This window comes from Marmota monax, unplaced genomic scaffold, assembly GCF_021218885.2.
Source record: "Marmota monax isolate L192 unplaced genomic scaffold, Marmota_monax_Labrador192_F-V1.1 WCK01_AAM20220418_F8-fsc00087, whole genome shotgun sequence".
Classification (NCBI taxonomy): Eukaryota; Metazoa; Chordata; class Mammalia; order Rodentia; family Sciuridae; genus Marmota; species Marmota monax.
The window spans coordinates 5,894,413-5,922,167 of NW_026693476.1; the positions used below are offsets into that span (position 1 = coordinate 5,894,413).

At 35.0% G+C, this 27,755-nt stretch overlaps 1 protein-coding gene and 1 pseudogene across 3 annotated transcripts in view; both read right to left on the minus strand.

Moving 5' to 3' along the window:
• Positions 1 to 27,755, minus strand: part of Magi3 (membrane associated guanylate kinase, WW and PDZ domain containing 3) — a 255,744-nt gene that overhangs the window by 152,636 nt on the left and 75,353 nt on the right. The gene's annotated exons all lie outside the window — the stretch shown is intronic.
• LOC124101971 (PEST proteolytic signal-containing nuclear protein-like) overlaps positions 1 to 27,755 on the minus strand; it is a 45,066-nt pseudogene continuing 17,311 nt past the window's right edge.

A 27,755-nucleotide genomic window follows, 5' to 3' on the forward strand; every position in this document is an offset into this window, starting at 1 on the left:
CCTTAGTTATTTTAAAACGCTTTTGTAAAGTATTAGCATTGACATGGAACTTTTTATGAAAATTTATAGCTTCTTCTAGTGTAGAGAAAATATGTATGTCATGTGTAGTTTTATCTGCTAAATCATTGCCCAAACTAAGGGCTCCAGGCAATCCTGTATGTGCCCTGATATGTCCTATAAAGAATGGATCTTTTCTGTCCCAGATTAGACTTTGTATAGTGGAAAGCAAAGAGAAAACAGTAGAAGAAGGGGAAATCCTACCAGCATCTTCAAGAGATACTATAGCATTAACTACATACTGACTATCAGAAAATAAATTAAATACAGAATCTTTAAGGATCACAAGTTTAAAGTCAGGCTGAGCAACTAAATAAAATTTTGAAAAGGACTGGGGATGTAGCTGAGTGGTGAAGAACTTGCCCAGCCTGTACAAGGCCCTGAGTTTGATCCCCAGTATAGAAAAAGAGAAAAAGAGAAGAAAAAAAAAATGGTTCAATATGAGGGGAGGAAAAATATTATTAAATGCAATCATAATTTTACTAAGAATTAAAAATCAATTAACAGAAAAACAAAATGCCAGAAAAATAAGAAACTGAATACCAATGTTTATTTAGTCAAAACAGCAGTTTACTCCTTCAAATAATTTCTAAAAGACTGCAGAACCTTACTTGTGTTTGGAGAGCAATCTGCTTGTTGATTCACTTAGTGCCAACAGTTACATTTAACAAAAGTAGGCAGGACTTCACAGATTGTGCTATCATCTCCCCATCAATCAGCATACCCATTTCCTTACTCAAACTTCAAACTCAAAAAACATGTAGTCATATGATTTTTCTGGGACAAAGATGCAGGATAGTTCTATTTATATTGATCAGAAACCCAACACTTGGCAAAGAAAAAAAAATCAGCAAATCTTAAGTAGTAGTAGTCAATGAATATTTCAACCTGAAAATATGTTTAATTTTTGACATTGATAGTATCTGGAATTTTTTAAAGCATTATAAATAAACAAAAAAAAAGTAGTAAATTAAAGCACAATTCCTTTATCAGACTATCAGGCTAAAAGGTAACCAAAAAGTTCACAAAAAAATGTCAACCTCTGCCGAAAGCTTCATGAAGTATCAGTCAGGTTTATCCATCATGTTAAAGAAAACCTAGGAATTCTTAATGTACAATACAGACATTTACCAAATATAAAATTATGCTCTATAGATCTCAGCAGTTCTAATGATGTCAGCTGTTTTGATTTATATAGTCATAATACAGGTTAGCTTCATTTTAATATGGTAGAGTTAGTTGAGCTCCCTATGTGCTTCTAAGACATTTGTAAATTTTATTATAGAGTTTACTATAAATATTTGTTTACACCTCTTTTTATTAGCCTGTGAGGTTCTGGAAATATAAAGTTGTGTAACTTTATATCCCAATAACAAACACAAACTTTAGGCTTGAATGTATTATTCAGCTTATTAAGTTAAAGATGTTATATAAACAAGATGATCTTAATCAGATTTATTCCTATTATTTATTTTCATGAGACTTAATGAATTTCAAACATGAATTATAAACTGGCATTAAAATTAAAGGTACAGTATCCTCAAAAAATAAAAGCTGGGTGCTGTGGCACACACCTGTAATCCCAGCTACTTGGGAGGCTGAGGGAGGAGGATCACAGTTTGAGGCCAGGCCGGGCAAGTGCGGGAGACTCTATCTCACAAAATAAAATTTTAAAAACGGTACAGTACTGGCCTCACATGCACAAAGCCATGGGTTTAATCCCCAGTGCTACAGAACAAAAACAAAAGCAAAACACTACATTCTTTGTAAGTCTAAAAGCCAAATATATGAATTTATAAAGCATATAGGCTTATTCTATTAAGTGTTACATTTAAATGATAGCCTGACACATGAGTTTTTCTTTTAAAAACTGGATCCTCTATTTTGTACTATTACTAGTCACTTAACAGTTATACTGGCTCCAATTATTTTGCATCTCAAAGTAAATGCAGAAAATGTACTCTAAGACATACTTTATAATAATTCCTATGAAAACCTAGAAAAATTAGAGTACTGACAAAACCCATAAAGATTCTTTTCAACATAAATTTGGAGTTTTTAAACACTTTTAACTTATTTATTTTTAAATGTGTGGTCCTTTTTTAGGGATATATTTAAGCTATTAAAGCAGAACTGAAATCAGTGTATTTTTAAAAAACAAAAACAAAATCTAACTAGGTTAAACTATTATTAACAAAACTCATTAATTTGAATAAAGTATATAAAGGTACATACACACTGGCTCTCATTAAAAACTCTAGGTTGAGCAATCAAAATTCAAAAAAGGGGGGAAAAATCTTCAAATGGGAAAGGCCCCTAAGAGTTGTTGGTGGACATGTTAATTGTCAGTGGTCAGGAACCCAAGAAAATAGTGTGAGCAGTACTTACGAATCTATTATGATTCGTAAGTATGAATCTATTAGATGTTCCCCCAAAGGCTAATGTGTGAGACAAGCAAGAAGGTTTAGAGGAGAAATGATTGGGTTATGAGAGCCTTAACCCAATCAGTGAATTAATCACCTGATGATCTTAATTGAATGGTAATTGACGACAGGTGGGGTGTGGCTGGAGGAGGTGGGGCATTGGGGTGTGTGGCTTTGGGGTATATATTTGAATTTGGTAAGCAGAGATCTCTCCCTCTGCTTTCTGATCATCACGTGAGCTGCTTTTCTCTGCCACACTCCTCAGCCATGATGTCCTGCCTCACATTGAGTCCCCAGGAATGGAGCCTGCTGTCTAAGGACTGACACCTCTGAAACTGAACCCCCAAATAAACTTTTCCTCCTCTACAATTATTCTGGTTGATCTTTTAGTCACAGCGATGAGAAAGCTGACTAAAATAGAATCCTACCCTTTGAAATATTTATAAAAATGTGGTACTAAAATTTTTTAAAGCTTATTTAAAGCAAAATATAATAATTTATATTTGGCAAGATAAAATACAAACACACATGCCATACCAAAAAAAATGATGTAAAGAAAGCACATTGCAACGTCAAAAGTATTATCACTGAATGAAGAGGATACAGATGACATCTATCTTTTTATTTCTACATTACTTAAATTTGTTATAATGTATTAATTTTTGTAATTATACATGATTCTCTTTATTTACAATACATATCTAGCACAAAAGCTCCTCTACTTTTTTGGTAAGTTAATATAAATTATACATAGCTTGTGCTTATTACTGCAATTAATTTCAGCTGAAGTTCTGATATAATCAGGAAGGTGATAGTATAGACCCTGGATTTCAACACAAAGAAGCTTATCAATTCTCACTACCCAGCCCAGCTTCTTCTGTGAATTTTACTACACTTTACTAATATATTCTTACAGCTCTTCACATACAGTTTACTTTCACTCATTTATTTATGTCCCACTTCTCCACTCAAATTCTTTTTAATATTTATTTAGTTGTAGGTGAACACACAGTATCTTTCTTTATTTTTATGTGGTGCCGAGGATCCAACCCAGTGACTCACACATGTGAGGCAAGCACTTTACCACTGAGCTCCAGCCCCAGCCCTCCACTCAAATTCTTACAGATCAAGGGCTTTCTTAGATTTCCTAGAGCACCCAGTACAGTGTTACATATGTTACAGTTTGTAAATATCTGTTAAATTTTTTAATGCCATAGAATTTTGGAGTTCAAAGAGAACTTGACAAGAAATCTACCCCTAATTCCTATTCTAAGATTTTAGAGACTCTCTATTTTTATCTTCACAAAAAAGTACATAAATTATAAGAAAATATCAATAGTAAACAGAGTTTATGACCTCTCAACATTTAAAGATAGTTTTGCCTCCATTTAGTCTTTAATTTATCTCAGAAACATTTTATTGGCTTTCAACGTCATTTTAAAAAAAAAAATTTTCAGTTGTAGATGGACACAACACCTTTATTTTACTTATATTTTTATGTGTTGCTAAGGATTGAACCCAGCACCTCACCTTGTACATGCAAGGTGAGAACTCTACTGCTGAGTCACAACCTCAGCCCCTCAATGTCATTCTTAAGATGTATTCCTGTGAATAAGAATTCCATATTTTGGAAGTTATTGCAAATGGTGTTTTCATCTTCATTGTTCATTGCTAGTGTACAGAAATCTAATTCATTTTTTAAAGTTATTTATAATTGCTAGTATCTTTTTTCCTAAAAAATTATTTAGGACTTTATGCACAGATGAACATGCCACATACAAACAAAGACTTCATCCCTTCCTTTTCAACATGGATACCAGTTTTTTTATTATTATTATTATTCTAACTAGACCCTTCATCACAAGGTTGAATAGAAAAGGATAGGAGAGTTATTTTCCCCCCATTTTAGGAGGGAACTATGTAGTTTTTCACATCAAGTACACTGGTACCTCTACATTTCTTTCAGATTCTCTTAACCATGGTGAAGAAATCTCTTCTATGTCAGGTTTTGATTAAGGTTTTCTTTCTTTTTTAAAAAATAAGATTATTTTTTAAAATTTGTTCTTTTTAGATATACAGGACAGAGGAGTGTGTTTTGATATATTACACATACATAGAGTAAAACTTATTCTAATTAAAATCTCATTCTGTGCTCATACATGATGTGGAGTTACACTGGTCATGTATTCATATACGAACATAGGAAAGTTATGTAGAAAAGACAGTAGAGTCCATACACTCTACTGTCTTTTCTATTCCAGTAAACCCTCCCTTCCCTTTATTCCCCTTTGTCTAATCCAATGAACTTCTACTCTTCCCACCTTACCCTCTTATTTTTGTTAGCATCTATCTGCATATCAGAGAGAACATTCAGCCTTTGATATTTTGGGATTGGCTCATTTCACTAAGCATGATAGTCTCCAGTTCCATCCATTTACTGGCAATTTCATTCTTCTTTATGGCTGATTAATATTCCATCATGTATATGTACCACATTTTCTTTATCCATTCATCTGAAGGGCACCTAGGTTGAACATCTTTTCATATATTTGTTGACCATTCGTATTTCTTCTTTTGTGAAGTGCCTGTTCGGTTCCTTTGCCCATTATTGACTGCATTATTCTTTTTTTGTGTGTGTGTTAAGTTTTTTGAATTCTTTATATGTCCTAGAGATTACTGTTCTAACTGAGGTGCAGGTTGCAAAGATTTTCTCCCATTCTGTAGGCTCTCTCTTCACATTCTTGATTGTTTCCTTTGCTATGAAGAGGCCTTTCAGTTTTTGATACCACCCCATTTATTGATTCTTGATTTTACTTCTTGTGCTTTAGGAGTGCTGTTGAGAAAGTTGGTTCCTAAGTGCACACGATGGAGAGCTGGGCCTACATTTTATTCTAGCAAGCATAGGGTCTATGGTCTAATGCCTAGGTCCTTGATCCACTTTGAGTTTTGTGCAGGGTGAGAGATAGGGTTCAATTTCATCCTGCTACATATGGATTTCTAGTTTCCAACACCATTTGTTGAAGAGTCTATCTCTTCTCCAATACATGTTTATGGCACCTTTGTCTAATATGAGAAAACTGTATTTACCTGGCTTTGTCTCTGTGACTTCTGTTCTGTACCACTGGTCTGTTTTGGTGCCAATACCATGCTGTCTTTGTTACTATAGCTCTGTAATCTAAGGTCTGGAATCGTGATTATGCTTCACTTTTCTCACTAAGGATTACTTTAGCTATTCTGGGTCTCTTATTTTTCCCAAAGAATTTCATGACTGCTTTTTGTATTTCTTCGAAGAATTTCATTGGAATTTTTTAAAATATTTTTTTAGTTTATCAATATTACTTAGTTTTTTCAAAGAACCAATAAAGATAGTTTTTAACAATAATAATAATGTTTATTAATTCCCAATTATTGTATAATTGTATAATCTCCAGGAACATGGGAGATCTTTCCATCTTCTGAGGTTTTCTTTAATTTCTTTCTTTAGCGTTCTCTAATTTTCATTGTTGAGGTCTTTTGCCTCTTTTATTAGATTGATTCTCAGGTATTTTACTTTTTTTGAGGCTATTGTGAATGGAGTAGTTTTCCTAATTTTTCTTTCAGTGAATTCATCACTGATGTGTAGAAATAAATGCATTTGATTTATGGGTGTTAATTTTTAATCCTGATACTTTGCTGAATTCATTTATTAGTTCTAGAAATTTTCTGGTAGAATTTTTTGGATCTTCTTTTTTTAGTTGTAGATGGACACAATACCTTTATTTGTTTATTTTTATGTGGTGCCGGGGATAGAACCCAGTGCCTCATGCATGCTAGGCAAGTGCTCTACCACTGAGCCACAGCCACAACCCCTGGATCTTCTAGATTTAGAATCATGTCATCAGCAAATAGTGATAGTTTGAGTTCTTCTTTACCTATTTGTATCCCTTTAATTTCTTTCTTCTAATTGCTCTGGCTAGAGTTTCAAGGATAATGTTCTTTCTCTAAAATAGACTATATCTTATGACACAAAACCACTCATAGTAAATACCCTCCAGAGAGAGAGAGAGAGAGAGAGAGAGAGAGAGAGAGAGAGAGAGAGAGAGAGAGAGATAATACCCTGCATCCTATCAGATCACATGGAATGAAATTAGAAAATCAACGATAAAATAAAGAATAGAAGCTAGTCTAACAAATGGAGATTAAATAGTACACTACTAAATGATGAGTGGATAGTAGAAAAAAATCAAAGATGAAATGAAAAATTCTTAGAGGTAAATGAGAACACTGATACAACGTATCAAAATCTCTGGGACACTATGAAGGCAGTACTAAGAGGAAAGTTTATTGCATTGAGTACATTCGTTAAAAGAATAAAAAGTCAACAAATAAATGACCTAACACTACATCTCAAAGCCCTAGAAAAAGAAAAACAAAGCAACACCAGAAGCAGTAGAAGACAGGAAATAATTAAAATCAGAGCTGAAATGAATGAAATTAAAACAACTGAAAATTGAAAAAACAAAAAGTTGGTTCTTTGAAAAAACAAATAAAATAGATAAACCCTGGCCATGCTAACAAAGAGAAAAAGAGAGAAAACTCAAATTACTAAAATTCAAGATGAAGAAGGAAATATCACAACAGACATGTCTGAAATACAGAAGATAATTAGAAACTATTTTGAAAATTTATACTCCAATAAAATAGAAAATAATGAAGACACTGACAAATTTCTAGAGTCATACGACCTACCCAAACTATATGAGGAGGTCATACATGATTTAAACATATCAATTTCAAGTAATGAAATAGAAAACGCCATCCAAAGTCTACCAATCAAGAAAAGCCCAGGACCAGATGGATTCTCAGCCAAGTTCTACAAGACATTCAAAGAAGAATTAACACCAATACTCCCCAAAGTATTCCATGAAATAGAAAAGGAGGGAACCCTTCCAAACCCATTCTATGGGGCTAATATCACCCTGATACCAAAACCAGACAAAGATATATCAAGGAAAGAAAACTTCAGACCAATATCCCTGATGAACATAGATGTACATATTCTCAATAAAATTCTGGCAAATTGCATACAAAAACATATTTAAAAGATAGTGTACCACGATCAAGTAGGGTTCGTTTCAGGGATACAGGGTTGGTTCAACATATGGAAATCAATAAACATAATTCATCCTATTCATAGACTTAAAAAGAATCACATGATTATCTCAATAGATGCAGAAAAAGCTTATGACAAAATATGGCACACCTTCATATTCAAAACACTATAAAAACTAGGGATAGTAGGAACATATCTCAACATTGTAAAAGCTATCTATGCTAAACCCAAGGCCAACATTGTTCTAAATGGAGAAAAACTCAAATCATTTCCTCTAAAAAGTGGAACAAGACAAGGCTGTCCTCTTTCACCCCTTCTATTCAACACCATCCTTGAAATTCTAGCCAGAGCAATTAGACAGAATAAAGACAGTTCTGATACCCAAAAGTATATTGAAAATTTATACCTTGAAATCTTTCTGGTTTAGCTGGGTGCAGTGGTGCACTCCTGTAACCCCAGTGGCTCAGGAGGCTGAGGCAAGAGGATCGGGAGCAAGTTCAAAACCAGCCTCAACTAAAGTGAGGTACTAAGCAACTCAGTGAGACCCGGTCTCTAAATAAAATATAAAATAGAGCTGGGGATGTGGCTCTATGGTGGAGTGCCCCTGAGTTCAATGCCAGCTATCGCCAAAACCAGGAAGAGAAGGGAGGGGAGAGAAGGGAAGGGGAGGGGAGGGGAGAGAAGGGAAGGGGAGGGGAGGGAACGGGAGGGGAGGGGAGGGGAGAGGAGAGGAGAGAGGGAAAAGGGAAAGGAAAAGGAAAGGAAGAAATCTCTCTGTCTTAGAACCATACTCCAGGGAACTCATTTAGAATTTGCCATAATTTACCATATGATAAAACTTTTTAACTCCAGGTTTTTCAAAACGATTTTCAAATTAATAATGCCCTGTAAAAATAATTTGATATTTCAGAATCTGAACACTGGGGAAATTTGTATATGAACTATACAATATGTAATAAATAATATCATATCATAAAACTCCCTGAGATACATGCTAAAATATTTGGAAATAAAATATCTGCATCCAATTCTCAAAAAGGTCAGGGGAAGAAATTAACAGATAAATACATTACACACATACAGAGAAAGAAACACACGCACAAAGAAAAAATGAGAGCAAGAATATGTAAACATGGCAAAATAATAACCATCCGTGACTCTAGGTAAAAGATATAGCTAAGTACTTACTTGCAGCTATTCTGACATTTGAAATTTCTCAAAATAAACAAATCCAAACCTACCTACCCGCCCACAAAAATATTCATTAAATGCCTTTAGAATTTTTAGATATCCTTCAAATAATAAGAGTTTGAGGCACAACAGAATTGAAACATTCCTATCTTAGCTCAGAATGCTACAACAGAATACTGCAGATTGGGTAGCTTAAACAGAAATCCGTTTCTCACAGTTATGGAAGCTAGAAACTCCAAGATTGGAGTATCAGTACGGTAGAATCTTATAAAGGTCTGTTTCCTGGCTTGCAGATGTCTGTCCTCCTGCTGCATTCTCAGATGGTAGAGGGCAGACAGAGGAAGCAAGCTCTCTAGTGTCTCTTCCTATAAGGGCTTAAATGATATTGGGAAGGCAATCATTCCGTTCATAGCTTTTTTTTTTTTCTTTTCACTAGAGATTGAACCCAGGTGAATTTGCTTTACCACTGAGATATATCCCTCCCCATCCTTTTTTATTGAGACGTGGTATCACTAAAAGTTGATATGTGTGAATGGTCTTGTTAAGTTGTGGAAGCTGTCCTTGAACTTGTGATCCTCCTGTCTCAGACTCCTGAGTCACTGGGATTACAGGCGAGCACCAACACTCCTGGCCGTTCATAGCAATTTCTAAGAAGAGTGAGCATCAGAAGTCAGTTATGAGGGATAGATCTCATGTAAATGTCAGCATCAGTTTGCTTTCATACCAAAATGTCATTCACATATGTTCAAATAAAAGGCACATTTAAATTTTCCAGTAATCTTTTTAAAAGTAAGGAAAGTAAAAGAAGAGTATCAGAGATATTCTTGTTTTTGATAATGACAAAGAAACTTAGAAAGGGCTTCATGTTCATAACCAGCACTGAAGCCCTTTCTGAATTGATGTGTAATATAAGTAATGTGGGTATAGTGGTAATACTAAACCAGAAATCAATAATTTAAGAGCCTGCTTTCCAATTCTGATTTTATTAAGTAAGCATGCATTTCCTCTTACATACAAATTACAAGAGTAAGAGAATAAGATCTCTTACTTAAAAAATAGTTTAACAAACTGAAATAAATATGAAATTCTCAAATATTTTAATAAGTAAGACAGGATAAATCCTGTCAAATGACTTTTTAAGGCTTTTCATGTATATGAAAAGGAAACCGAAACCCTCAAAATTTATACATCATAATTATTATCACCACCCCGTCAATAGTAAAGACTTTCTTTTCTGTCTTATGAGCGGCACAAAAAAATGAAAGAACTGGGATAGTTCAAAGCTCAAGTTGTATAAAGTGAATTTAACTGCTAATATAATTTAATTAACACTTGTGAAACTCATTCATTTGTTTCTTTTAGTGTGTAATATTCTTTTTTGGGGGGGTGGTGGTAATACCCTTCCAGAACAATTAAAAATATGGAAATAAATTATTTTTTCCCCTTTACAATGCTAGGGATGGAGTACAGGGTCATGCATACTAGGCAAGCTCTATCACTAAGCTATCCACCCCCCAGTGCTGGAAAGATTTACATGGTGAATTACAAAGACAGACCTAATCTACAAACTTCTGAGATAAGTAGAGATCCTTTAATGTCTGAATTTCCACTGTGCGTAAAAAACAGGAAAACAAATATATATCTCACACTTTCCTTTCATCAGCTCATGGACACTTAGGCTGATTCCATTATTTGGCTAATGTGAATAGTGCTGCAATAAACATATTTCATTTCCTTTGGTTATATACTTAGTAGTAAGATTGCTGGATGATATGGTACTTCTATTCTTCATTTTCTAAGGAAATGCTATACTCTTTTCCATAATGGCTGTACTGATTTATATTGCTATCAATGATGTGTAAGGGTTCTCTTGATCCCCACATTGTTGCCAGGTCCTTAGCAATAAAATTAGCTAAGAAAAAGAAAGAGCTATATACTCAAAACTGAAATATAGTTACAAAAGAAATTGGAGATAGCACAAGTACACAAAAAGATATTCCATGTTCATGGATTGTAATACTTAAAATTGCTAAAATGTCCATGCTATTCAAAGCAATATACAGATATAAGGTAATTGCTCTCAAAATTTCAATCATATTTTCCACAGAAATAGAAAAACAAACCTAAAATCCACATGGAACCAGAAAAAGACCTAGAAAAGCCACAGAAATTTTGAGCAAGAACAATGTATCTCACTACCTGACTTCAAAATATATTATGAAGCTGGCAGCTGGACCCAATGGCCCACTCACTGAAGCAGGAGGATCTCAAATTTAAGGCCAGCCTCAGCAATTAAGTGACACCTTTGGCCACAGCCAAGTCGGGATGACATGGCATTTTTGCCAGAATGGAGTGGCTGAAAGGTGATGCCAGCGAACCATTGAGATGATGATTTGAGTTAAGCTATATATAATTGCTGTGATGCTGGATTGATTGTATTGTATATTTGACATTTACTGTGGGGCAATGGGGCGGCTCTTGCTGCCTTGGGCGCCCGCCTGCTACTTTGGAGTTCTCGTGGGGACTCCTGGAGAGTATATGTTGGTTGGGGAAGTGCGGGAGGAGGGATTTCCGGTTGGTGTGTGGTGTATCCCGGGAGAAGGCCGCATGCCTGGCGTTCCCGGGAGTTCGGAAATAGTTTGTTCCTGCTTGAGTGGCTCGTGATTTGTGCCCAGCCAGACTGCTGCATTTGGCAATTTAGAAAGACCCTGTCAAAATAACAAAGGGCTGGGGATGTAGGCTAGTGGTAAAACACCCATGGGTTCAATACCTAGTACCTGTATATATGTATGAATGTATGTGTATATTACACCCCCCACACACACACACACACAGAACTACAGTAATCAAAACAATATGGTACTGGCATAAAAACAGATACATAGACAAACAAAACAATACAGAGCCCATAAATAAATCCTTACATTTATAGTCATTTTATCTCCCACACAGATGCCAAGAATACACACCAGGGAAAGGATCATCTTTTTTAAATGGTTTTGGGAAAACTGGATAAACTGGTTATTATGGTTTAGATCTTCAATGTTGTCCAAAAAGCTTATATCAGGCAACACAGGAATGTTCAGAGGTAAAATAATTATGAGAGCTGTAACCTCATAATCTATTTGATAGATTAATAATTTGAATGGACTACCAGGTGGTAATTATGGGCAGATGGGGCATGATTGGGCAAGTAGGTTGCCAGGGGTGTGGCAGGGATTTTTTCTGTCCATGGCCCCTTCCTCTCTCACTTTATGCTTTCCTGGATGCCATGAGCTGAGCATTCCTCTGTTATGCCCTTCCATCATAATGTTCTGCCTCGCCTTGGACCCACAGCAAAGGAATCATCCAACCATGGTCTGAACCTCTAAGAAACATAAGCCCAAAATAAACTTTCCTCCTCTAAGTTGCTCTTGTCATGTACTTTGTAACAGTGAAATGCTGACTAACAGAAATTGGTACAAATACTTGGGGCTGTTGCTTTGACTGGGTGGTTCACAAGCCTTTGGAACTGGTTTGTGAAACAAGTTTGGAAAATTTGGAGATACAGGGTGGAGAAGCCTAAGAATTTTGTAAGCAAAGCTTAGTGGGCAATTCTGGTAGGAGTTCATAAGACCAGAATGCCAACAGGAATGGATAATAAAGAGGTTTCAGGTAGTAATGAGGACTCTACTGGGAATTGGTCTAGAGGCCATTGTGTTATGTTTTAGCAAAGAACATTTTGTTCATGTTCTGAGACTTTCTGTGAGGCTGAATTAAAAGTAATGTACTAATTAATCAGATGAAGGAAATTTCAAGGCAGCACAGCATTTAGGCAGCAGCTTGGGTATTGTTGACAACTTTTTTTTTTTTTTTTTTTTTAGAGAGAGAGAGAGAATTTTTTAATATTTATTTTTTTAGTTTTCGGTGGATACAACATCTTTATTTTATTTTTATGTGGTGCTGAGGATCGAACCCAGCGCCCCACCCATGCCTGGCAAGCGCTTTACCGTTTGAGCCACATCCCCAGCCCTTCTTGGCAACTTTGAATCAGGTTTACAGTAAGAATCAAGATCAGGAAGTAGGGAGAAAAGATGAAAAAACAATTGGGGCCAAGGAAGCTGTTGAGGTGATAACTGCCACCAAAGGAAAGCAATCAGCAAGACACACCCATGATGGGGGTCAAGGGTTTAAAAGTGAAAACTCATTTAAGAGATCAATCATGGGGGCTCCCCACTTCCACAGAGGTGCCTAGGAACTTTTGCTCAGTCATCCATCCAGGCACTCAGAGACTGCCCAGCTGTGTTCCAAGGACCCATAAAGCCCCAATAAACTTTTCCTCCTAAGTTATTCCTGTCAGGTATTTTAGTCATAGGGACTTTGCTGACAAATACACCAATATAAAAGAATGAATTTAGACCCTTACCTCACATCATAAACAAAAATCAATTCAAATGAATTAAAGATTTAAACATGAAATCTGAAGCTATAATAACTGGAAGAAAACCTTAGACATTGTTCTGAGCAATGATTTTTGGATACGATTACTCATAGCATAGGCAACAAAAACAAAAACAGACAAATAAGACTGCATCAAGGGCTGCGGGTAGAGTGCTTATCTAGCATGCACAAGGTCCTGGGTTCAATACTCAGCACCCTCTAAAAAAAAAAAAAGACCACATCAAATTAAATATACAAAGCTAATACATAATGGAATCTTATTCAACCTTGAAACAAAAGGAATTCCTGTCACTGACCACAGCAAGAATAAACCTCAAAGATACTGTTAAGTAAAATAAGTCAGGAACAGAAAGCGTGCCCATGTGATTAAGTTCTGACCAACAGTGTGTGTAACCTTCAGGTCTAGTACTTTTTCCAAAGCTGTTTGCCTTCTACTTGTTTTTTTCCCATTTCCCACAAACTAGAATGTGAATGTGGTATGACAGTGGTGACTCAGAATTATCTCTGCAGACAAGAGCAATACCATATGGGATGGTATAACAACAAGATAGAAGGAACAAGGTCCCTGGATGGCAGTGTGCATAAGAGCTGCCCAATGTTCAGAACTGCCTGCCAGCTCAGGCAAGCAACAGAAATAAACCTTCTATTTTCTGTGTGTGTAAGGACAATGCCTACAAGTTAATTCACTTCCCTACCTAGAATCTGCCTGAATATTTTGATAGCATATTTTCCAAGCTAAGTTTTCTAGAATGCCCTTACAAATGTATGAGCTCTCAAAAGATATGTCACTACCGAAAAAAATCATGTGAACAGGAAAAAACAAAAACAAAAACACCTCAGCATGTGTGGGAATTTGTGGCAGCATGTTAAAAATGAAAAAGAATGTATACTTTTCCTGTTGCTTCATGACTATTCATTTGATAAAACTTATTCAGAAAAATAACATTAGATTTACAATTAGATATAAAATAAAAATTTCCATGGGAAATGTTAATAGATAGCTCATAAGAAAATAAGCTTATATTCTTCATCTCCATAAGTAAAGTCTATTATGGAGCAGAAATTAACCCTTTTAACAAAAGAGAGAAAGTGATTCCTGGGACCACTATATTCCTTACACCTTACCAGTGGCAACATTTTCTTTATACTTTTCTGTGAACTGTAAAAATAATTATTACTAAGAGTATAAACATAAAAGCTTATACTAAGTGGACAAAAATGAAGACTTTGATTCCTGAACATTAATAAATCTTAAATAAAAGCAGACTGTAAGTCCAAAGTAAACATTCTTCACTCCAGGAAAGCAAAGGAGGTGTCCCAGTGCCCCATATGCTGCCTAGGGCTCATACAAGGATTCATACAAATCCTTTCACAACCTGAGGGGTAGTTAAATAATTGTGGGAGATCAAAACTGTACGACTTTAGCTGGGCATGTTCATGCACACCTGTAATCCCAGCAGCTTGGGAGGCTGAGGCAGGAGGATCAAAAGTTCAAAGCCAGCCTCAGCAACTTAGTGAGGCCCTAAGCAACTTAGTGAGACCCTGTCTCTAAATAAAATAAAAAGGCTGGGGATGTGGCTCAGAGGTTAAGCACCCCTGGGTTCAATCCCTAATATAAATATACGTGTGTGTGTGTGTGTGTGTGTGTGTGTACATAAATGATTTAACATTTCCTTATCATATTGGCTAAAAATATACAAATGATAAAGCCAAACTTCCTGAATTCAAACTATAGTTTCACCACTAATATTTTTGTTTCTTAGGCCAACTAACTTAATATCTGCCTCAGTTTCTTATAAATGGGGATTATTAATAGAATTTGGCTTGCAGATGCCATTATGAGAACTTACTGATCCAACTGTGAGTAGAATTTGGCTCAAAAAATGCCTTCCTATGTCTCTTCCCCCCACCTTTGTGTAATGGTATTTATGTATATATCAATCATGTATCAAAATATACTATGAAACAGACATATACCTAAAATCCTTCAAAATCATTTGCTTTAATTAATTTATTTATTTGGTACCAGGGGCACTTAACCACTAGCCACACCCCTCACCCTTTTTATTTTTTGAGGCAGAGCCTCACTAAATTGCTGAAGCTGGCTTGAACTCTTTATTCTTCTGCCTCAGCCCCGACCCAGTCCCAGTCACTGGGATTACTGACATGCCCCCCGACACCTGGCCTGTAATTTAATCTTTAGTTTCAATTCTTCAAAAGTCTTAATAGTTACAATTTTAGAGACTACTTATGTTTAATTGGTTACTGAGCACATTTTAAACTTAAGATGAAATAATCGTTGAAATTAAAATGAAAAAAATAAGGTCCTTGTTCCTAAGGAGCTCACTGTCACAGCAGCACTATCCTATAGAAATACAGTGAGAGTCAAAAATATGAGCCACATGTGAGGCACTTATATTTTTAAAAAAGTAAAATAATACAGGTAAAATTAATTTTAATAATACATTCTACTTAACCAAACATAACCACACTACATTATGGTATAGATAATCAGTATTTCAAATTATTAATGACAGGGACTGGGGTTGTGGCTCAGTGGTACAGTGCTTGCCTCACATGTGTGAGGCACTGGGTTCAAGTCTCAGCACCACATATAAATAAATGAATAAAATAAAGGTCCATCAACAACTAAAAAATTTTTTAAATTATTAATGACAAATTTATTCTTTTTTGGTAGTAAACCTTCAAAATTCAACATGTGTTTTACACATACATTTATCTCAGCACAGATGCTAAATTTTCATAGGAAATACTCTGATCACACTATAGAATGTGTTTTGTGTTATGCTGCAGCCAGTAGTAACATGTAGCTACTTATACTTAGATTACTAAAACTTCAGTTGTAATAGCTACATTTAAAGGTGCTCAATAGCTACTAGTGGCTACGGATTATATTTGGACACTGTAGGTCTGTGAAGAAGACAAATGTGCAAGAATTAGATTTAGGAGGTGATCTTTAGACAGAAATGTAAAGGATAAATAGGAATTTGCTAGACAGACCAGTTGGGAAAGATTGTTACAGGAAAAAGGAATAAAATCATGAGAAAAGAGGCTTAAGAGAATTTACTAGGAAACCTATAAGTAGCCCAGAATTACTTAAGACATGAAATTGTCCAAGGCTTCGGCAGGGACCAATTCCTAAACAAATTTTAGACGACATGATGTAACACAGCAGGACACTAGAGATTCACTAAAGAGGAAGTCTCTTCTCCCTAAACTCAATGACAAAATTAATAAAAAAAGAAGTTAGTGTTGAAATAGGAGGAAGAAGAGGAGAACCAAAGAAGTTATATTCATAGTCCAAGAGGCTAAATATTAAAGTATAAATATGAGCATAAACGTGTAAAATAGTAGTTTGGCAAACGTTACCTCCAATAAGCTTAACTGACCATTTTACTACCATCAACACCTTTAAAAAGCCTGTATTTTAAGTAGACAAATTTTTTTTTATTATTTATTTATTTATTTTTTAGATACTGCCTCTTTGGAAAGTTTTAAAAAATGGATTTGGAAGTGAATCTGGAGGGTCTCTTGACAATTGGTTTTAAATAATTTTGTTGTTCAATGATCTCATTTAAAAGCCAACCATGAAAATTTCAAGAGCCAAGAGACATCTGTATTGTTTAACTGCCATCTAGTTCCAGGAATAGTATTAAGAATTGTTCCAGAAAGTTTTATGATCTAAGCAGGCTTACACAACTGAACTATCACATATAACACAAAGAATTAAGAATTTAACACAAAATAAGTAAAACAAAGAATAAAGCCGAAGTTGTAGAGAAGGTATTTTGAGTCCCTTGAATCATAAAATAATAAATTTGGCACAACTACATCTCTCAAACAAATCTTTTTTAAAACCATATTCAAAATCTAAAGTAAAAAATACAAAAACCTTCAGAAGTGATCAGAGTAAACTACTTTGTATAACCTTTACACTTTTTAGAGAATTTTTTTTTCAGGAAACAATGAAAAGTATCAAAATAGTGTTTTAATTATAAATTCAGACTGCTCCAAACTGGCCCATTTAATAGATACTTGGTAAATCAGTTCCTATAGTAGAGATTTTCAAGAGTTCCTATATTTTAATTATTTGTTATTCAAAACCTATAAAATTTCTTTCAGAAACTGTTTTTCATAATTCTAAGCAATGTTCATGAGAAAATGATATGTAAAATTCTAATTTAAGACTATTCTAAATTAAATGCTATTTCAATTCATCTTAACATTTAGATAGCAATTTTGACAGTTCATATAAATCCCCAAAGAGAAGGAAATGGGATTTGCTTAACAAAGATTTCAATTTTTCCCTATTGATTTTCATCATAAACTCCAACATGCCAGTACTAAGTCTTTTATGTTTCTGATAGAGAAAAGGCAAGTTAATTTCTAGCGGAAGTTTTGTTGTTGTTGTTTTAACCAATATAACTCCCCAGCATTTCTCCCTACAACCCAGCCTCCCACCCTTTGGTACCTTTCCTCTGTTTTTTTTTTTTTTTTTTTAAGTTAAAAAAAAAAAAAAAGTAGCAGTTTCCAGTAACCGTTCCTTGGATTCCAAGACCTCTGGTCAAACAGTATCAAGGTACACACCCTACTACAGGTCTGCCTACAATTCCCACCCACATGCTTATCCCACAGAGGTGTTAGAAATTTAGCCTAATACATTGCCATGACTGAGAACTCATCATCATCTCAAAAGTCATCCCTTTCTCTTTAGACAGTTACGATTAGAAAATTAGTTGGAATATGAACTCCAAATTTGTCTCACAGTAGTTTATACCTTCATCTTGACTCAAAAAAATTCAATTCCTCTTCCACATGACTATGTTCCCAAATTGTGAAGAATCTTTATGAGTTTTCCATCTATTTATTTAGCAGAAGTTTTTAACATCAAAACTGAGAAAGGGAGGGAAAAAGTGAATTCCAGAAGAATAAAGCTGAAAAGGTTCTGCACTGTCCTTAGAGTATTAATATAGAGCCTTAATATGTTAATTTAAACTATAATAGGTCCCTGGCTCATATCACCAATTCCAAATACTCTTCCAATCCCCCAAAGTGAATTAAGAAATCCCTACCAACCAGTTTCTCTGCTAGTCCTTCACAAAACAATCTACTGGAAAAGTTGCCTCTGTTGCTTATCTCTACTTTCTCACTTCAACCCCAAACAGACTTTTGGCCTCACCTCTTCAATGAAACAGCTCTGCTCAAGGTCATCAAATATTCCTATTGTTTTAAAATAACCAATAGGTGAACTTCTCTCACTTTACTTTTTTACTTTTAATTATCTTCCATTATCCTTCAATCCAATTTATTACTTCTTCTTTAAAACACTCTTTACTAAATGAATCACAGGTTCCTACATCACTGCTTACACCATTTCAGTATCTTTTTCCTACACCAGACTTCTAAAATCTAGTGTGCCCAGGGCTCTATTCTTGGTCCTACTGTCTTTTCAATTTATCCTTATTTCCTGGTGATCCCATGAGAACCAAAGCTTCAAATACCATATATGTGCTGATGACTCAATCTCAAGCTTAGCCCTACAGATTCCTATACACACCACTACCCCAAATCTCTAACAGAATAGACAAAAAGCATTTTAAATTCAATCCTTGGGAATGTCATAAGGATCCAATGGAGTGGAGTTGTATTTTTGAGCAATTATATTTGTAAGGATTAATATTTAATAATTTTTATTATTTTTTAGGTCTTTCAAAGAGTAAATAAAAATTTAACATATGTTTAAATAGAAAAATTTGCTGTGCTTAGTGGTGCATGCTTATAATCCCAGAAACTCTGGAGGCTGAGGTAGGGGAATCCCAAGTTCAAAGCCAGCCTCAACAACCTGGCAACATCCTGTCTCAAAAGAAAAAAGGGCTAGGGATGTAGTCCACTTGTAAAGCACTCCGAATTCAATCCCCAGTACCACGCACATACACTCATACACACAGAGAAAGAGGGGAGGAAGGGAGGAAGGGAGGGGGGGAAGAAGGGAGGGAGGGAGGGAGGAAGGAAAGAAGGAAAGAAAAATATTTTTAATTTGCAATCACCATGCGTTTATTGGACTCTTTTTTAAATCTAAGACATATCATGGGGTCTCAGTGATCTTATTTTTTCTATATCTGGAAATCTTTCTAGTTCATCATCCTGAAATTATTTCATCATTATATAGCCTTTATTTGCAATTATATTTAAAAACTCTAATAAGAGAATAGAAGAATAATGGAATTGTCCAAAAGAATGTTATTACTGTATCATCCTTACATTTTCTTATTGTTTTACCCAAAGCATTGCCTCCTCTTTTTAAAATAAGCCTGAAGGCATCATTCCTATATTTCTGAAGATTTCAGTGAACACAGTTGAGAACTCAAAATATTTAATTTTCTACCCATAATGTCACAGAGAAGAAAGCTGGTAACAGAAAGACATTTCATAATTCCTGGATAAGAAGCAGGTAGTGGTCAAATTTCAGATTATGGATCTTCAGATGATGAAATTCTAGATGAATTTCCTCAAACTTAAAAAGTAACAAATGGACAACATATATTTTAAACACAAAAAGAAAATGTGGTATTCTTAGCCAGTTAGTATTTCAATAAGAAACTCCACCATGAAATATTTTTTGAGAACCTAGACCAATTCATTTAGTTACAAATCTTGTTATGATGTCTGTACAGCAAAATTCACTTGATAAAGTTAATAAGTGGAAAATTCTAAGGGAAGGTTATCTGTACAAAGGCATACAGAACAAAACAGATGATGTAAAAATAAAATTTATCATTATAATAGTTTATAAATCTAAAACACAAAAACATTTTTCATAGCAGTCATTCATTCTTCAACAAAATTACTAGGCATCAAAGTTTTCAAAAGCACTGCCTTTTGACAATAAAAATTTAAGAACCAGAAGTACTGATAAAATGAGAACCTATTAGAAATATATTTTAAGTCTGGAAATCAGTGTTTGTTAGGATAAATGAGAACCTATTAGATATATTTTAAATTTCAATATCAGTTTTTGTACAATGGGTATATTCCAGGCTTGTGCAGGGTCATTGATGGGCAGTTAGTTATAGTCAATGGATTTTCCCATTTCTGAATTATGTATTTGCCTTCAAAACCAGGGAAAAACAGAATAAAAAAATTATGTTTGCTATATTTAAATTATTAAAAATTTCTAACAAAGTAGTTTTTGTTATTCCTATATACTTACTTCTATAAATTATTTGTAAAATAAAAAATATAAAAATTGAAAGTGAAAAAGTTACAATGGACTTAGATAGTAAATGACGGGGGCTGTTTATCTTGCTGTACTGGAGGTTAATTCAGCCAATACAGAGCTTTCTCAATCTCCACCTCCAATCATGAGATTTGACAATTTCAGCAAATGGCACCACACTACCTTTGGGCACCTTCTTACAGATCAAAAAACCAAGGTAATCTTTGACTCAAGTCTTTAATACCAGATAAATTCTGGCTTTACCCACCAAATATACCCTGAATCTGCCTTGCCACCACCTGGACCCAAGCAATCAGCACATGCAACAATAGTGCCCTACCTATTTCTTCTACTGCCACTTTTGCCTTCCTCTTCCACATAGCCCATGAATGGCTCACTTTGTGAGGGATGAAGGGTAGGAACTCTCTAAAGGTTTTCTATCATATTTTTTTGGAGAGTTCTATATCATTTTATTGTATATGTAAATTTGTATAACCACAAGTACAAACAGTACACGGAACTGTTCATAACCCCAAAGATGTCTTTCATCTACCCTTCAGAGTCCTAGCCTTACACCTCTCACTCCTAATCTATGGCAACCATCAATTTGTCTTCTTCTTCTTTTTTTTTTTTTTAGTTCTAATTCCATCACATTTTGAAAATCCCAACTCCTTTCTATAGTCCACAAGTTTCTAACTGATCTGGTCCCTGACTACTTCTTACTTCTACCCCTTATCACTCTTTCTCTTTCTGACAGTGCTTTAGTCACACTGGCCTCTTTTCTTTCCTTAAACATACTAAGTTTATTGTCACTTTGTAGTCCTTTCTGCTAGAAATGCTCTGATAGCAGATTCTTAAGACTTCTCATCTTTTCGGGTCTCAATTCAAATGTCATAACTTCAGTGAAACCTTTTCTGACTCCAGCTAAAGAGCTCTTGCTATAACCCATGCCATTCACAATCAACTAATACCTATTTACTTCCTCCATATTCATCAATAGTATCTTACCAGTAATTAAAAATTACTTACATACAGTTTTTCTTTTGTAGCCACTCTACAATGTAATCCTCTTAAGGACAGAAACTATCTTGAATACCACTGCATTTCCACCACTGAGAACAAGGACTAGCAATTAATAGGTATTTGATAAATACTGGCACTTAATTGACAAAAGGGAGTCCATGAAAAGTATCATATACTCCTTGCTGAGGATAAGAGAAGTGTTACAAGGTAGGACATGATCTCCACTCCTACACTTAATTCAGTATTCCTTACTGAATAAGGAATAGGAATGTGTGTATATCGATAGATTATTGTCATAGAGCCTCAGATTCAAATATTGATATTAATATGTTTAATCTGTCAGAGTCAAATAAGAAATTGAAGATGTGTGGACGGATGGTAGTGGGAGGGAGGATGGAAGGGGGGAGAAAGAGGGGGGGGAGAGAGAGAGAGAGAGAGAAAGAAAGAAAAGAGAGGAAATATGATGTCTTTGCCCTCCTCCAAATTTCTTTCCCAAAACAAAAGCCTATTTACAAATATCAAGCAAATGAAAAGTTGCCAAATTTCAATCTCTTTCAACATTCATTTTGGTTTAGTTCCACTGAAGAAATATGGCTCAGAACATTTAGGGGCAAGCCAGGTTCTTTCTCTTCCCACGACTGCACACTACCCAGTAAACTTTCCAGCAAATACAATCCAATAAATGCAAGGGAGCTCAGAAAGTCTGAGGACAAATTAGTTTAAAAAACTTCTGTACTATCAGAGAAACAACCTACATACACAGTTGTGCTCTGCTGATTATGAATGAAGTGTTACTGACATCGCTATTTAAAAAATGCTCAAACAGATAGCTAAAATACCTAGGCATTTTATTGTCTGAAAATATCTAAGACACTTCTTTTGAATCTCTGACGGAAAAGCAATGTAAAACAATAATCCTATGAAACATACTCATAAAAAGTAATGCATTGATTGAAACTCATCAATGGCACCAGCATTCTATGCTTCTGAAAGATTAGTCAAACAAGAGCTAATATTCAGTACAAGCTAAACAAAATTATCTACATCCTGAAAGTACAGATAGATAAAACTTATAACATCTCAAATCGAACTACCAATAGTATCTCGAAACTTAAGACCATAAAATAACTACATTTTAGATGAAGAACATCCTCCTCACTTTTTAGTAAAAACACAATTAAACCCACTGTTCCATTGTCCTATATATAGGATGCCTATAAAAACTTAAATTGATAATATTGTGAAATGGTCATACTTACAGTTTCAATGAAAACCCAATCAAAATACCAATGACAGGGCTGGGTTTGTAGCTCAGTGGTAGAGTGCTCTCCTCGCATGTGAAAGGCACTAGGTTCGATCCTCAGCACCACATAAAAAAAATTAAAATAAAATAAAGGCACTGTGTCCATCTATATCTTAAAAAAATATTTTTACAAAATACCAAAGACATTCTTCACAGAACTAGGTTAGTTAAAAAAAAAAAAAAAAAAAAAAAAGTCCTAAATTCATTTGGAAGAACAAAAGACCCAGAATAGCCAAAGTACTTATAAGCCAAAAAAGAAAAAAAAAATCAGTGCTGGAGACATCACAATACCTGATCTCAAATTATACTACAGAAGTATAGTAACAAAACCTGAATGGTATTGGCATAAAAACAGACACATAGACCAATGGTACAGAATAGAAGACGCAGAGGAAAACCCATACAAATACAGTCATCTGATCCTTGAAAGATGCCAAAAACATACAATGGAGAAGAGACAGCCTTTAAAACAAATGGTGTAAAAAAAAAAATACCGGTTTTCCATTAAGTAGAAAAATAAGACTAACTCAATCACTGCTGGTGAGACTACAAATTGGTGCAGCCAATATGGAAAATAGTATGGAGATTCCTTGGAAAATTGGGAATGGAACCACCATTTGACTCAGCTATCCCTCCCCTCGGTCTATACCCAAAGGACTTAAAAACAGCATACTATAGGGACATAGCCACATCAGTGTTTACAGCAGCACAATTCACAATAGCTAAACTGTGGAATCACCTAGATGTCTTTCAGGAGATGAATTGATTTAAAAAAAAAAAAAAGGTGACATATATACACAATAGAATATTACTCAGCAATAAAAGAGAATAAAATGATGGCATTTGCAGGCAAATGGATGGAGTTAGAGAAGATAATGCTAAGTGAAGTTAGCCAATCCCAAAAAACCAAACGCCGAATGTTTTCTCTGATATAAGGAGGCTGATTCATAGTGGGGTAGGGAGGGGGTGAGCATGGGAGGGATAGAGGAATTCTAGATAGGACAGAGGGGTAGGAGGGGAAGGGAGGGGACATAGGGTTAGAAATGATGGTGGAATGTGATGAACATCATTATCCAAAGTACATGTATGAAGACGTGAATTGGTGTGAATATATTTTGTATACAACCAGAGATATGAAAAATGTGTGCTCTATATGTGTAATATGAATTGTAATTCATTCCGCTGTCATATATAAATAAATAATAATAATTATAAAAGAAAAAGAAAAATGAGACTAGATCCCTATCTCTCACCCTGTATAAAAGCTAACTCAAAAGGGATCAAATACTTACAAATTAGACCAGAAACTATGCAATTCCTAAAAGAAAATATAGGGTCAACACTACCAACATATTGATGCAGTCAATGATTTTCTCAATAGGACCTGTAAAGCTCAGGAAATAATGCCAAAAGTCAATAGATGGGATGATATCAAATTAAAAAGCTCTGCACATCAAAGAAACAAGAATATTAAGAGAGAACCTACAGAATGGGAGAAAATCTTTGCTAGCTGTTTTTCTGATAGAGCATTAATATCCAGAATATACAAAGAACTCAAAAAACTTAGCACACACACAAAACACACACAAAAACCCTCAATCCAATTAATAAGTGGGCAAATGAACTAAACAGACACTTCTCAAAAAAAAAAGAAATACAATGGCCAACAAATATATGAAAAAATGTTCAACATCGTTAGGTAAATGCAAATCAAAACTACACTGAGATTTCATTGTACTCTGATTAGAATGGCAGCCATCAAGAATATAAATACAGTAAGTGCTGAAGAGGATGTGGAGAAAATGTACATTTTTATACTCTGGTGGGGCCGTAAATTAATACAATCACTATGAAAATCAGTATAAAGACTAGGAATGGAACCACCATAAGACCCAGCTATACCATTCCTCAGTATTTATCCTGAAGAATTGAAGTCACCCTACTATAGCAATACATGAATAACCAAGTTTATCACAGCACAATTCACAATAGACAAACTATGGAACCAGCCTAGATGTCTGCTAGTAGATGAATGGATAAAGAAAATGTGGTATATATACACAATTGAGTTTTATTCAGCGATAAAGAAGAATGAAATCATGTCATTTGCAGGAAAACAGATGGAACTAGAGACCATTATATTAAACAAAATAAGCCAAACACAGAAAAACAAAGGGTCATATGTTTTCTCTCACGTGTGGGAGCTAAAGAGGAAAATGAAAGGGGCATCTCATGAAATGGAGGGGGGCATTCATGAAAATAAAAGGGATATCAGTACAGTAGAGGAAAGAGACAGGGGGAAGGAAAGGGGAAATGCTGGGGAGTATTAGCCAAATTACATTGTCATATTGTGTAATGTACAAATATGCCATGATGAATCTCACCACTATGTACAACTGTAATGTATCAACAAAAAAAGTCAGGGAAAAACCCTAAGCTGAGCAATTTTATAGATGTCCTATAAAATTTTATAGATGTTTATAGGTGTCCTATATATAGGATGATGGGACACAATGGGTTAAGGAAAAGAGGGCCCAAAAGAACAAGAGCTATGTCATCTGCATCATTTTAATGCCATTAAAGTTTTCTAAATCCATCCAGACATAGCAAAAACATTGCTATTTGCAAAATGTAATATTTCAAATTCTACTTTTCCTTACATTTTACCTACAAAATATAGTATGTCAAATTCTATATTATTCTCTTACATTTATAATTTGAAAACTTTCTAGAGCATAAACTCCATTAAACTTCTTATTAAACAAAAGAAAAGCATGTTCAGATTCCTACTCTAGTTACATCTGGTCATTCTTTGTCATTTGAAACTGGTTTTTTTTTTCATCCAACCCAGCTTCTGGGATAAATTCTAGTCCCTGTATTGCCACCACCCTTTTCTTAGTATTAACCACTTTCTTGCCAAAATGGGTTGCAGAGATATAGGAATATTTTAAAAGGAACAGGACTAAAAGTAATAAAGAAACTAGTGATGGCCATTTACAAGGGAAATAAAAGGAGAGTTTTCTCAGTTTCTCAAAAACCACAAAGGGTTCAAACTTAAGGGTTGTTAGAATTTGAGAGCAAAAATGAACTTTTGGGATCAGTCTACCAACCTCATTTTGCCAACAAGGAAACAGAAAGCATTCTGTTAAATGCTTTAATTAATTAATTCCCCACTTATCAATTCCTCAAAATTCTGTGTTCTGGATGAAGAATATCCACTGGCAATACAAAGAACAGCAATTTTACATTTCTTTCTTTGTTTCTATTCAGTGACTTTGACTTGAGCTCAATTTACATGCAATTCAAATCAAAGCATTTCATTCATTCTGCAAATATATATTGAACACCTGTTGTGCACCAGGCTCGAAGAAAACAAATGGGGTAGAAGGAAATACAAAATATCCTGCCCTCATTGAGCTTACTTACTAGAGAGAGAAAAAGATGAACAATCGAGGAGAGGAAAACACAGTAAACAAAATACATAAGCAATAAGTATAACATAGTATGTTAAAAATGGTAAGCACAATGGACAAAAGGCAGAAACGTAGAGTAGGTGGGGCCTGGTGGTGACTTCTAATAAGATAGTCAAGGAAGGTTCCCCTGAAAAGGCAACATGTAAGTAAAGATATGGAGGAGGTAATGGAACAAGCCATGTAGACATACAGGGGAAAATATTACAGGGACCACAACAGAATGGCCAAGGACCCTGAAGTGGAGGCCTGCCTGGCATGCCAAGGAAAGCAATGCAGATGAGTGTCTTCAGGTAAGCACTGATCTGCTGCTTTTTGTCACTACAGATTAATTTGAAGTTTCTAGACTTTTATATATATAGAATCTTCTAGTAAGAAGTCTTTAGTCTTTGGCATCTTTCATTCAACATAGTTATTCTGAAATGCACTTACATTGTTTTACATTGTTCGTGTATCAATGGATCATTTCTTTTTACTGTTGAATAGTAGTATATGCTTGAATATTGAAAGCAGGGGAGGCTCTGATGCCCCCACGAAGGTTTCCCACTTAACAAAAGCTGCTTTCAAAAAAGTATTCCCACCAATGACCAGGTTCCAGAGCTGCTGATGCCTAAGCTTGCCCTGCAATCCCGTCATATGCAAGGAAATTTGACTGACAAGACTTTCCTGAAGTGGTGGTAGTGAGCACCTCCACCATCTTTTACAACACAGTACAAATGGATCCAATGAGCACTGAGCAGATCACAGTGCAAAATGTAAATTTCTGTGTAGGAGCAAAGAGCTGAAAACATTTGTGCAGACATACTGGGATCATGTTCAACAGCTGACTGTGTGCCTGCTCAAGCCCACCCTTTTTGTCATATAGGCTTTATTCCTTAAGTCCTGGGAAAGCAGTCCAAAGACCCTATGCCATTTGCTCTTTCTTGTCTTACAGCATAAACCCTTAAAAACCTCATTTAGATGGTATTGTTTGCTTATCTTTCAGAGATTTCTATCTCAAATTGAGCAAAAGAACCCAAGGTTGATGACGCTAAGAGCTGGTAACACTAAAAGCTGGGAGCTGACAATACAATTTTTTTTAAAGCCATTTGCATGTTAAAGAGACATTTTGGATGTTTCCAATTTGGGGCTACTGTGGATAAAACTGATGTGAACATACATGTACAAATCTTTGAATAAACATGTTTTCATTTCTCTTGGGTAAATATCTAGGAATGAATTAGCTGGACTGTACCAGTAGGTACACCTTTAACTTTTTACATTTCCATCAGCAGTATAGAGGGCTCCACATCCTATTTAACACTAGTATAATCAAGTTTTTAAACTTTAGACAATTTAACTCTGTTTCAGTGAGCTTTTAACTCTGAAGGGTATATGGAAAGCAGTAGCTCATGAGTTTTTAATTTATTTGCCTAATAATAATACAGATTTTTTCCATGTATTTATTGGCCATTTGTTTATCTTCTGGCTTATGAAGCTAATCACTTTTGGGTAGGGAGTGGAATTGAAACCAGGGGCA